The sequence below is a fragment of the Mus caroli genome, chromosome 17 (genome assembly GCF_900094665.2).
Source record: "Mus caroli chromosome 17, CAROLI_EIJ_v1.1, whole genome shotgun sequence".
In the NCBI taxonomy this organism is placed as follows: domain Eukaryota; kingdom Metazoa; phylum Chordata; class Mammalia; order Rodentia; family Muridae; genus Mus; species Mus caroli.
The window spans coordinates 75171769-75180218 of record NC_034586.1 but is presented as its reverse complement, the minus strand read 5'-3'; the positions used below and the strand labels follow the sequence as shown (position 1 = coordinate 75180218).

General features: G+C 39.8%; 1 long non-coding RNA gene across 1 annotated transcript; it reads left to right on the top strand.

Moving 5' to 3' along the window:
- The first annotated feature begins 1599 nt into the window (after positions 1-1599).
- On the top strand, positions 1600-8218 carry LOC115029718. The gene is made up of 3 exons (XR_003835268.1): positions 1600-1660; positions 5648-5787; positions 8185-8218. It is a non-coding gene; the product is annotated as an uncharacterized LOC115029718 (long non-coding RNA).
- The last annotated feature ends 232 nt before the right edge of the window (positions 8219-8450 follow it).

The window sequence follows — 8450 nt, the reverse complement described above, 5'->3', positions numbered from 1 at the left end:
TGGCATTCGTGTGGAGTATGGCTATCACGGGTAATGGTATGGAAGTGGATATAAAGGAAAACTGATGAGAACCAAAGGGTCACTCATTTAGGACACCGCCTTTCCAGCCTGGACCAGCATCTCCCTTTGTGCTTCACAGACACAAACTTCCATCCCCAGCTTTCAGTATTTCTTGTGTATTTGTAGTCTTTTGCTAATGTGGCGATGCAGTGTGTTTTATTGTTTAACTGTTGCTCTGACTGAACAGAATCTTAAATTTAAACTGAAAGAATATGAAGCTAATTTGGTCCTTGGCAGATCAAATATTAGCTAAACACAGTAGATGGGTGCTGAAGAAATTGAACATTTACATCAATAATCCTCCTCTTGATATTCATTTTATAAAATATAAAGCCTATAAGTAAAACAGGATCTGATAACATAGTTCAATATAGAGGACTGGCTCAAGAAATGTGAGGCCCTGGGTCTGGTCCTTACCCTTCTCACAAAAACCAAAAGCTTAAAAAAAAAAGTAGCATGTGCCTAACAACTTAATTTTTAATTATATACTTTAATTAGAGGTTATTTAAAACTATCCCCCATTTCTTCCACAAAGAATAATAGATTCTATTTCTCAAAAAATAAGCAAGATGAAAATTTAACTTACTAATTACACAAGTTAGTACCGTTTATTTTGTTTTTCGTTTCGAAATAATTTCAGACCTAAATGTAGAATAGTATAAGAGGTTCCCTTTGACCTTCACTGGGCTTCTTCAATTATTGGCATTTCCCATAAGCACAGAGCAAGGATCTGTTTCATTTGTGGACACACTGATTCAGTATTTCTTATTGAGCTAAAGTCTCTAATTTCATCAGCTCTCCAGGAATAGTCACCCTCTCACAGGAAGACAGCCTAGGTCCTGTACTGAACTGACCTCTCATTCTATTTTGTCTGTCTGTCAATCCATCTGTCATCCACACATCTATCTATCTATCTATCTATCTATCTATCTATCTATCTATCTATCTATCTATCTATCATCTACCCCCCAATCTATCTGTCTATCATGTACCTATCAATCTATCTTATAACATCAGCATATACTCCTTACACTAAATTTAAGCAATACAGAACACAACAAAGAACAATGCAAAAATTACACAGTTTTACCATTAGGAAAACAGCTGTTGGTGTCTCTTCAGCCAGATGTATAGCTAAAATACAAAGTAGTTGGAATTGCATGAAAAGGATCCAGTTTTTAAAATAAGTCTTAATAAACATGTTAAATGCTATTTAAGTAAAAAGATTAACTATAATTCTATTTTAATTTAGCAGAAGAAAAAGAAATTAAAATGTACAGTTGGCCCTCCAGATCCTTTTTGGATCCAGCCATTCATGGATTGGAAATATCTAGAAACAACTATGTTTGTACAAACATGTATAGAATTTTCTCTTGTGGTTATTCCCTAAAAAGTACAACACAACTAATTTATAAGATAGCAACTATTATAATTAATCTAAAGATTATCTAAAGTGCTGGAGAGGATTGCTTAGGTTATAAGAGAATATTATATCACTTTCATACGAGATTAAAACATCGTGGAATTTTTGTATCTATAGGTCCTGGAGCCAATGCTTTCCAGATACTAGGAGATTATTGTAATGCATACTGAAATGCAGGTAAACATTTCATTATAAAAGACATAATTTTCTAAAATTATCTTTTTAAATCTATCAAAAGGATTTTGAAAAACAGATAGTCCTCATTCTTGTTGCCTAATGATTCACTTCCTAAATATCACGGCTGAGCCCAGATAGCATTTGTCACTGTGCTTGGGTCTATGTGGCTTGGCTGACCCTGACCGAATGGGTGACAGTGTGGAGCAGCTGGAGATATAATATATATATATATGTATATATATATACATACATATATATTATATTTACCTGCTATTTTAGTCTTTATAAATGATCTGTACTGGTTACTATTATTATATAGATCCTCTGTGACTTTGTATGATGTGTTCCTAATACTTTGGAAATGGAGTAACATTCTGTACTCTTAGCCCTCAAACATCAGAGCTTAGAAACATAGCTTGGTGAAGTAGGGGTTTTTCTCACTACTGATCTCATGGGTGTCTTGAAGTTGTATATAGTTTCATCAACACTACCAACACAGAGGAGTGTCTGTGCAAAGGTCAAAGTTCAAATGATGTTTTTTTTAACTGAATATGTATTGCCTTTAAACCTTCATCAATCAATCAAAAGTCAAAGATATCCCCAAAATAATTGCGAGCCTGAGCTACTCATGTAATAATATAGGTTATGTGGCCAGAGAGAATGTTCCTTGCTACCCAAAACCTTTTGACACTCTTTGTATCGTGCTGTTTTACACTTTGCATTGGTCTATTAAATTTTACAGTTTTTTACTGTATATTTCTTCCTCCTTCCCGTATCTATACAAAGGAATAGATGTTGTCCACTTGACTCTGTCAGTCATCAGCATTTAAGGGACATTACTCAATGAATGGATGAATATTTTTAAGTTAGGGCTTTTTAAGGTGCATTTTGGTTTTTTATGCTGAAGACTGAACATGGGGCATCGGGCATACCTGGTAAGGGCTCTACCACTGAGAGACACGCTCATCCCAGTTAGGTTTATTTTGTTTTGGTTGCTTACAGTGTATGGATTTCTTCTGTGCAGTATTTTCCCTTTATACCTATCTCCTGCATATATTTCCTCCCATGTTATAGAAAGCCCTTCCTCTCTTTCCTTGGATAATTTCTCTCTATTTTTCTTTTTCTTTGTATTCACTTTCTTTCCCATTTTAAAGCAAGTCCATGATTTTTTTTCTTTCTGATTATTTGTCATATATATTCATTGAAAAGTTGTCCGTGGCTGGGTCTTTGGGTCAAGTGAAGGCAGAAGGTTCATAAGTTCAAGATCCACATTGGCTGCATGGCTCAGAGTGCATTGACCCCCCACGGCTTCTCACCAACTCCATTATGTTTCTTTTTTTGTGTGTTTTTGTTTTGTTTTTTGTTTTTGTTTTTTTGAGACAGATTTTCTCTGTGTAGCCCTCCTGGCTATCCTGGAACTCACTCTGTAGACCAGACTGGCCTTGAACTCAGAAATCCGCTTGCCTCTGCCTCCCAAGTGCTGGGATTAAAGGCGTGTGCCACCATACCCGGCTCCATTATGTTTCTTAATCAGAGACTATCAATGGCTATCCATCTTTTAGCACTATGAGGTCACATAACCATGAGGACCAGAGTTCAGATGCTGAGCACCCAGGTGTGTCTGGTGGCCCTCTTGTAATCCCAGTCCTTAGAAGACAGACAGAGAATTCCCAGAGCAAGCTGGCAAGCTAGAGTAAATGAGGGGCTCTGCTTCAATATGTAAGGTACAGAATAATCAAGGAGGATACAGTATCTCTGGCCTCCACATGAGCACACACACACACCACACATGTGAAAAGAAAAGGTTGGTCATTTGGAAAAGGATTGATGGGTTTCCTTCTTCATCATCTTTCTTCACCTGTGATTGTCTCCATAGCTAGGTAAGCAGTAGATAAAATGCATGCCGCCCGGTTCCTCTTATCTGTCTGGGTTACTCTGTACTGAAACTGGATTCCTGTGATGAGTCTTTTTCTGCTATGACCGTCTGTGTTTTGGATCTTCCATCACTTGGATCACTGGACAGTCTCAACTGCTTGGGGGGAAGTGTCCAGCTTGCCCAAGGTCTGAGAGTATGTTGGTGGTTCTTCGTGGTCTACCTCCTTTTCGTCCAATTTCACAATAGTCGGCAGGTTTGCAACATGGTCTGTGGCTGAAGTTTGTAGCCATGCCTTGTTTATTTTACTAGCAACTAAACTGTTCTCCATTTTGGGTTCCTTTTGAGATTTTGAAGGGGAAGACAGATTCATGTTTGTAAAGCATGATTTTTTACCAGAATCCACCGCTCTTTCTGTAACTCCCTGCAGCTTTATGCTATGTGGCATAAGGTCGCCAGTTCCATTAATCATCAGGCTTAGAACTTAGACTGGAAATCTTGCTAGATTACATTTGGTTGCATAATGTAATATCCTTCACTCTGCTCTATTCCCGTTGCCCCACCCCAAGCACCTAGGGGCTTGTTTTGTTTCTTGTTGTTCACTAGCATAGAGTTTTCCTCTCTTCAATTTCCCTAAATTAAGTCCCAAAGTTACCAGGCCTCAAACTGGAATGCAGTAAGTTGACAGCCACTATCACCACCTCCGTAACTGTACCCATCATTGCTCCTATTTATTTAACATTTAATTTGCGTCAGTAGAGCTGCTAAAGCGATCCAAGTACCCTCTCACGAAATCTTTCCAATAAGCTAACAAAGTTGATGTAATTTAAACACAGGGATATGAAAAACTGGGGTTTTCCTCAGACTGGCTCCATAGCAGTATTTAGAGATGCCGAGATATTCGTGCCAGAAATACTTTGAGAGATATTCCTGGGTAGTTGGACTTTTGTGATGTCGGAGGCCAGACAGGCAGGAGAAAATGAAGGGAAACTTGGTTTTTTTTTGCAACTAGAAGGGAAATGGAGGGAGAAAAGGAGCCAGCCTGCTGGAGGCTAGCCCAGGGAAAGAGTGATTTAACTTCCTGGGCCTGTACATTTGGGGTGTTGGGCCTGCCACTACTGTACTGGTTGCTTGCCCTGCCTCTACTCTCCCTCCGTGCCCAAAGCTTCAGTTCAACTGCTTGCACAGGGCATGGTGCTGCATAGAAAAGAAAGGACTGGATTCTTTCCAGTCCTTTCTGATTGAGCTCGTTGAAGTTGCAAGAGACAGAGCTTGAGTGAGACTGGGGACTTGGACTGCAGGAGCTTGAAGACAGAACCCCTAGAAAGTCCTTTTGGGAGCGAGCTCTTATCTCCATTATTAACTCTAGGACTGTGGTAGGGCTGGGGCAAGAGCAGGGGGATACATTCACCCGTTTATGTCTCAAGAGACAGATTACCATGGGCATCCAGACTTTTATGTAGCTGTGGGGAGTGAGGCACAGAAGATTCACAAAGTGCTTTAGGATATTTGGCAGAGGAAATAACTTTTTACAATTTAGCAAATATGCACCTTCATGCTAAGGATATTCAGGACTGAAATCCAGAACATTCTTCCCTAATATATTTACATTACCAGTTCATTTCTATCTTAGAGAATTCTACTCAAATTCTCTTTTCCAGTGAGCCTTCTACTGCTTCCCATTCAAAACCAGTTGCTGTGACCCCTCTTTCCAGTCTGAACCTCGACCTCTCCAGGTATTTTTCTGGAGAAGGAATTTGATACTTCTGAATGTATGATAACAATCTTATTTTGCCTAAAGTTTCTAACCAGATGTAAATAAGAACAGGGATTTTGTCTTACTATTGTATATATAGTGCTGTTCCTAGAACTTAACATTTGAATGATGCCCACTACTTTATGTATATACTCAATAAATATTTATGATCATGTATGCTCTGTAATATAGGACATGATCTTTTGGGTTTTGTATGGTCCACCTGACCAAGAGCAACCCAGTCCACTGGCATCTGAGCTCATCATGTCATCATGTGGACCAACCTCCTTCACAATGCAATTTTATGTCATGCCCATTCTCACATATATCTGCATCTACTTCTTGATTTACTTTGAAGGAAAGTCAGTGAAATCTGATGGCACTTGCACGTCAATCAAACACCAGTTATCTCAGGGGCATGAAGCCACTGCACTGGTCTTCTAGGAGCTGGTACTCAAAGCTGCTGCAGAAATGGCAATTCTGCACAGAGTGATACAGGTAAGTGCTTGATAGCAGGGTCTCTGGGTCCAGGTTGCATTGAGTCATATCTCTGTGAGCTTGACAACCACAGAATCTTCCTCACTGCACAGGTGTGAGGAAACCCATGTCAAGACCATGAGAAGAATAGTTAAAGTCAGAGTCTGTTGTAGTCCTCCTGGTGAGAAGCCTCAGTCAGTTTCAATCAAGAAACAATCCCTAGAAAAGGAGACTCCTCCACACTGTCTTACAGAAAAATCAAAAGCATAAGCTGTAAGGGTAGATGACATCTTTCTCTGCCCCCCCCCCATTCTTCATTTCAATTGCTGAATAGTCCAGATGACCAAGGAAAGAAATTCAGATTAGAAAACGAAAGTCACAAAGCTTCACCTTCAGAAAAGAGCTGTTCCTCTTTTGGAGTCAACTTTGTCCCTATATCAAAATGCCCAGGGTAATTAATTCAGAAAAAAAAAGTTTGTTGTTGTTTGGTTGGTTTTGTTGTTTTGTTTTGTTTTTACTTGGAGTTTAAATATTCTACTGTATGTTCATTTGGTGCCATTGCTTCAGGTCTGTGGCACATCCATACATCCCAGTGGCAATGGATGGCAAATGAAAACTACGTGCTCCGCGTGCAGAACACAAGCATTACAGGGAAGAGATTGGAGTCTCAAGTGGTTCATGTTAACCGTGAACTTGAGAAGATTTAGGATCAGTGAGGAGAGAAACGTTTGGGTGTGTTCATTAGATTGTCTCCAAAGCTTTCACCCAGGTGACAAGATCCACCCTGAGTATAGATGACACCACCTCATTGGTTGAGAGAAAGCAAGCTAGCATGTACATTTATTCTATCTCTCTCTGCTTCTTGGGTACAGACGCAATGTTACCAGTCACCCAATGCTCTTGCTGTTATGCCTCCCCAACCACGATGGACTGATGGAGTCAAAATAATCCCTTTCTTCTCTAAGTTGAGTTTGTTGGGTATTTTGTCACAGCAACAAGAAAGGTAACTAATAGAACATTTCAAAATGCCCATTGAGCATGCCTCCAGTGACCTAAAGACTTCTTACGCCTACTCTCAAAAATGCTACCCTGGGGGTTAAGCCTTTAACATACAGAGACACTCATCTACCACTCAACAGAGACTTTGACCAAAGAGGAATGCTGTGTCAAGTTCTGGGTCCTATTCAAAGCTGTACAAATGCATAATGTCACCCGACCAGCACTCATTTCTCATAAGTCAACTACAATACTAGTAAAGCCACACTTACAGAGTCGTGTGAGGATTGAGCAATTAAAAGTAATATTTATAAAAATATTTATAAATTGTAAATTGTAAATAATACTCTTAATACAAATTGCTTGTGTCAGTCCAGGAGCAATAAAGAAAAAGAGTTCTAGAAATGGATTAGGAAGAACAGGGTCTAGGTCTGTGTTCTGGTATGAAATTTGTGGCTTTGAGCTAATTATTCATTCTTTCTAAGCCTTCTTCTTTCTCTTCTTTAAAAAAAATAATTGTATGTGTGCACTATGTATGTATGTGCGCATTCATGTGGAGGTCTAACAGCTCATGTGTGTTCTTCACCTTCTACCTTGTTTGAGAAAGGGTGCTCTTGTTGTTGACTGCCCTCTATGTCAGGACAGATGGCCCTCAAGTGTCTGGGAATTCTCCTATCTCTGCCTCTCATCTCATCATACAGCACTGAAATTACAAATACACAGTATACAGAGGTCACTACTGACTAATGTGCTACTGACATTGGCTAGCTATTGGGAGTTCCTTTGTGAACACAAGCATGTCAGAGGGATTTATATTTGCCAAGGCATTTGATAATAAGGTGAAACAATCACTTTAGCAAGATCTTAGGGTCCTGTACCATGTTGTTGTTGTTGTTTTTAAACTGCAATTGATTCTGTTAAGAATATGTAATTAATTCCACTTGCTATAAGAAACGAAATTGAATTGACAATAGAAATCGAAGTACTTACTCTGACGCTTACACTTTCCTCTTTAGCTGTTACTTCCGCAAGGACAACCCTAATCAACTTTAGGATTGTCCACAGAGGTTGTTTTTAAGTCTGGTGAGGGCTAGAACACAGACTGCAGTGGGCATGCACAAGCAAGTAAACAGATAAGCCTGAACTGACCAAGGAACTGCAAGCCAGAACAGAGGCAGCCAGCCGGCTCACTCCATGGAGATCTGCTGCTTCATTTTCCTATCTATATGTGAGGCCATAAATCCACAGGGGAGGACAATGTTTAGCCCTGTCATAAACCTTATGCAACTTCCTCTGAAGAAATCACAGACCTATTTTTAAATTCCTCATGTTTACCCTCTGGGTCACAGCTCTGAGTCAAATGATGGCTAGAAACCACTAGATAATCTTTGCAAAAACCCTTCTTTCCCCATCTTTTGGCAGGGGTCCTGGTCAGTTTTGTGCCAACTTGACTCAAGCTGGTGTTGTTTGGGAAGAGGAACCTCAATTGAAAAAATGTCTCCATCAGATTGCCTGTAGGTGAGTGTGTGGAGAATTGGTTTGGGTTAGTGATTGATGTAGGAGAGCCCTGCTCACTGGGTATGGTGACACCCTTGAGCAGGTAGTAGTCCTGGTGTCTATATGAAAGCAGGCTGAGCAAACCATGGGGAGCAAGCCAGTAAGCAGCGTTCTTCCATGGCTTCTGCTTC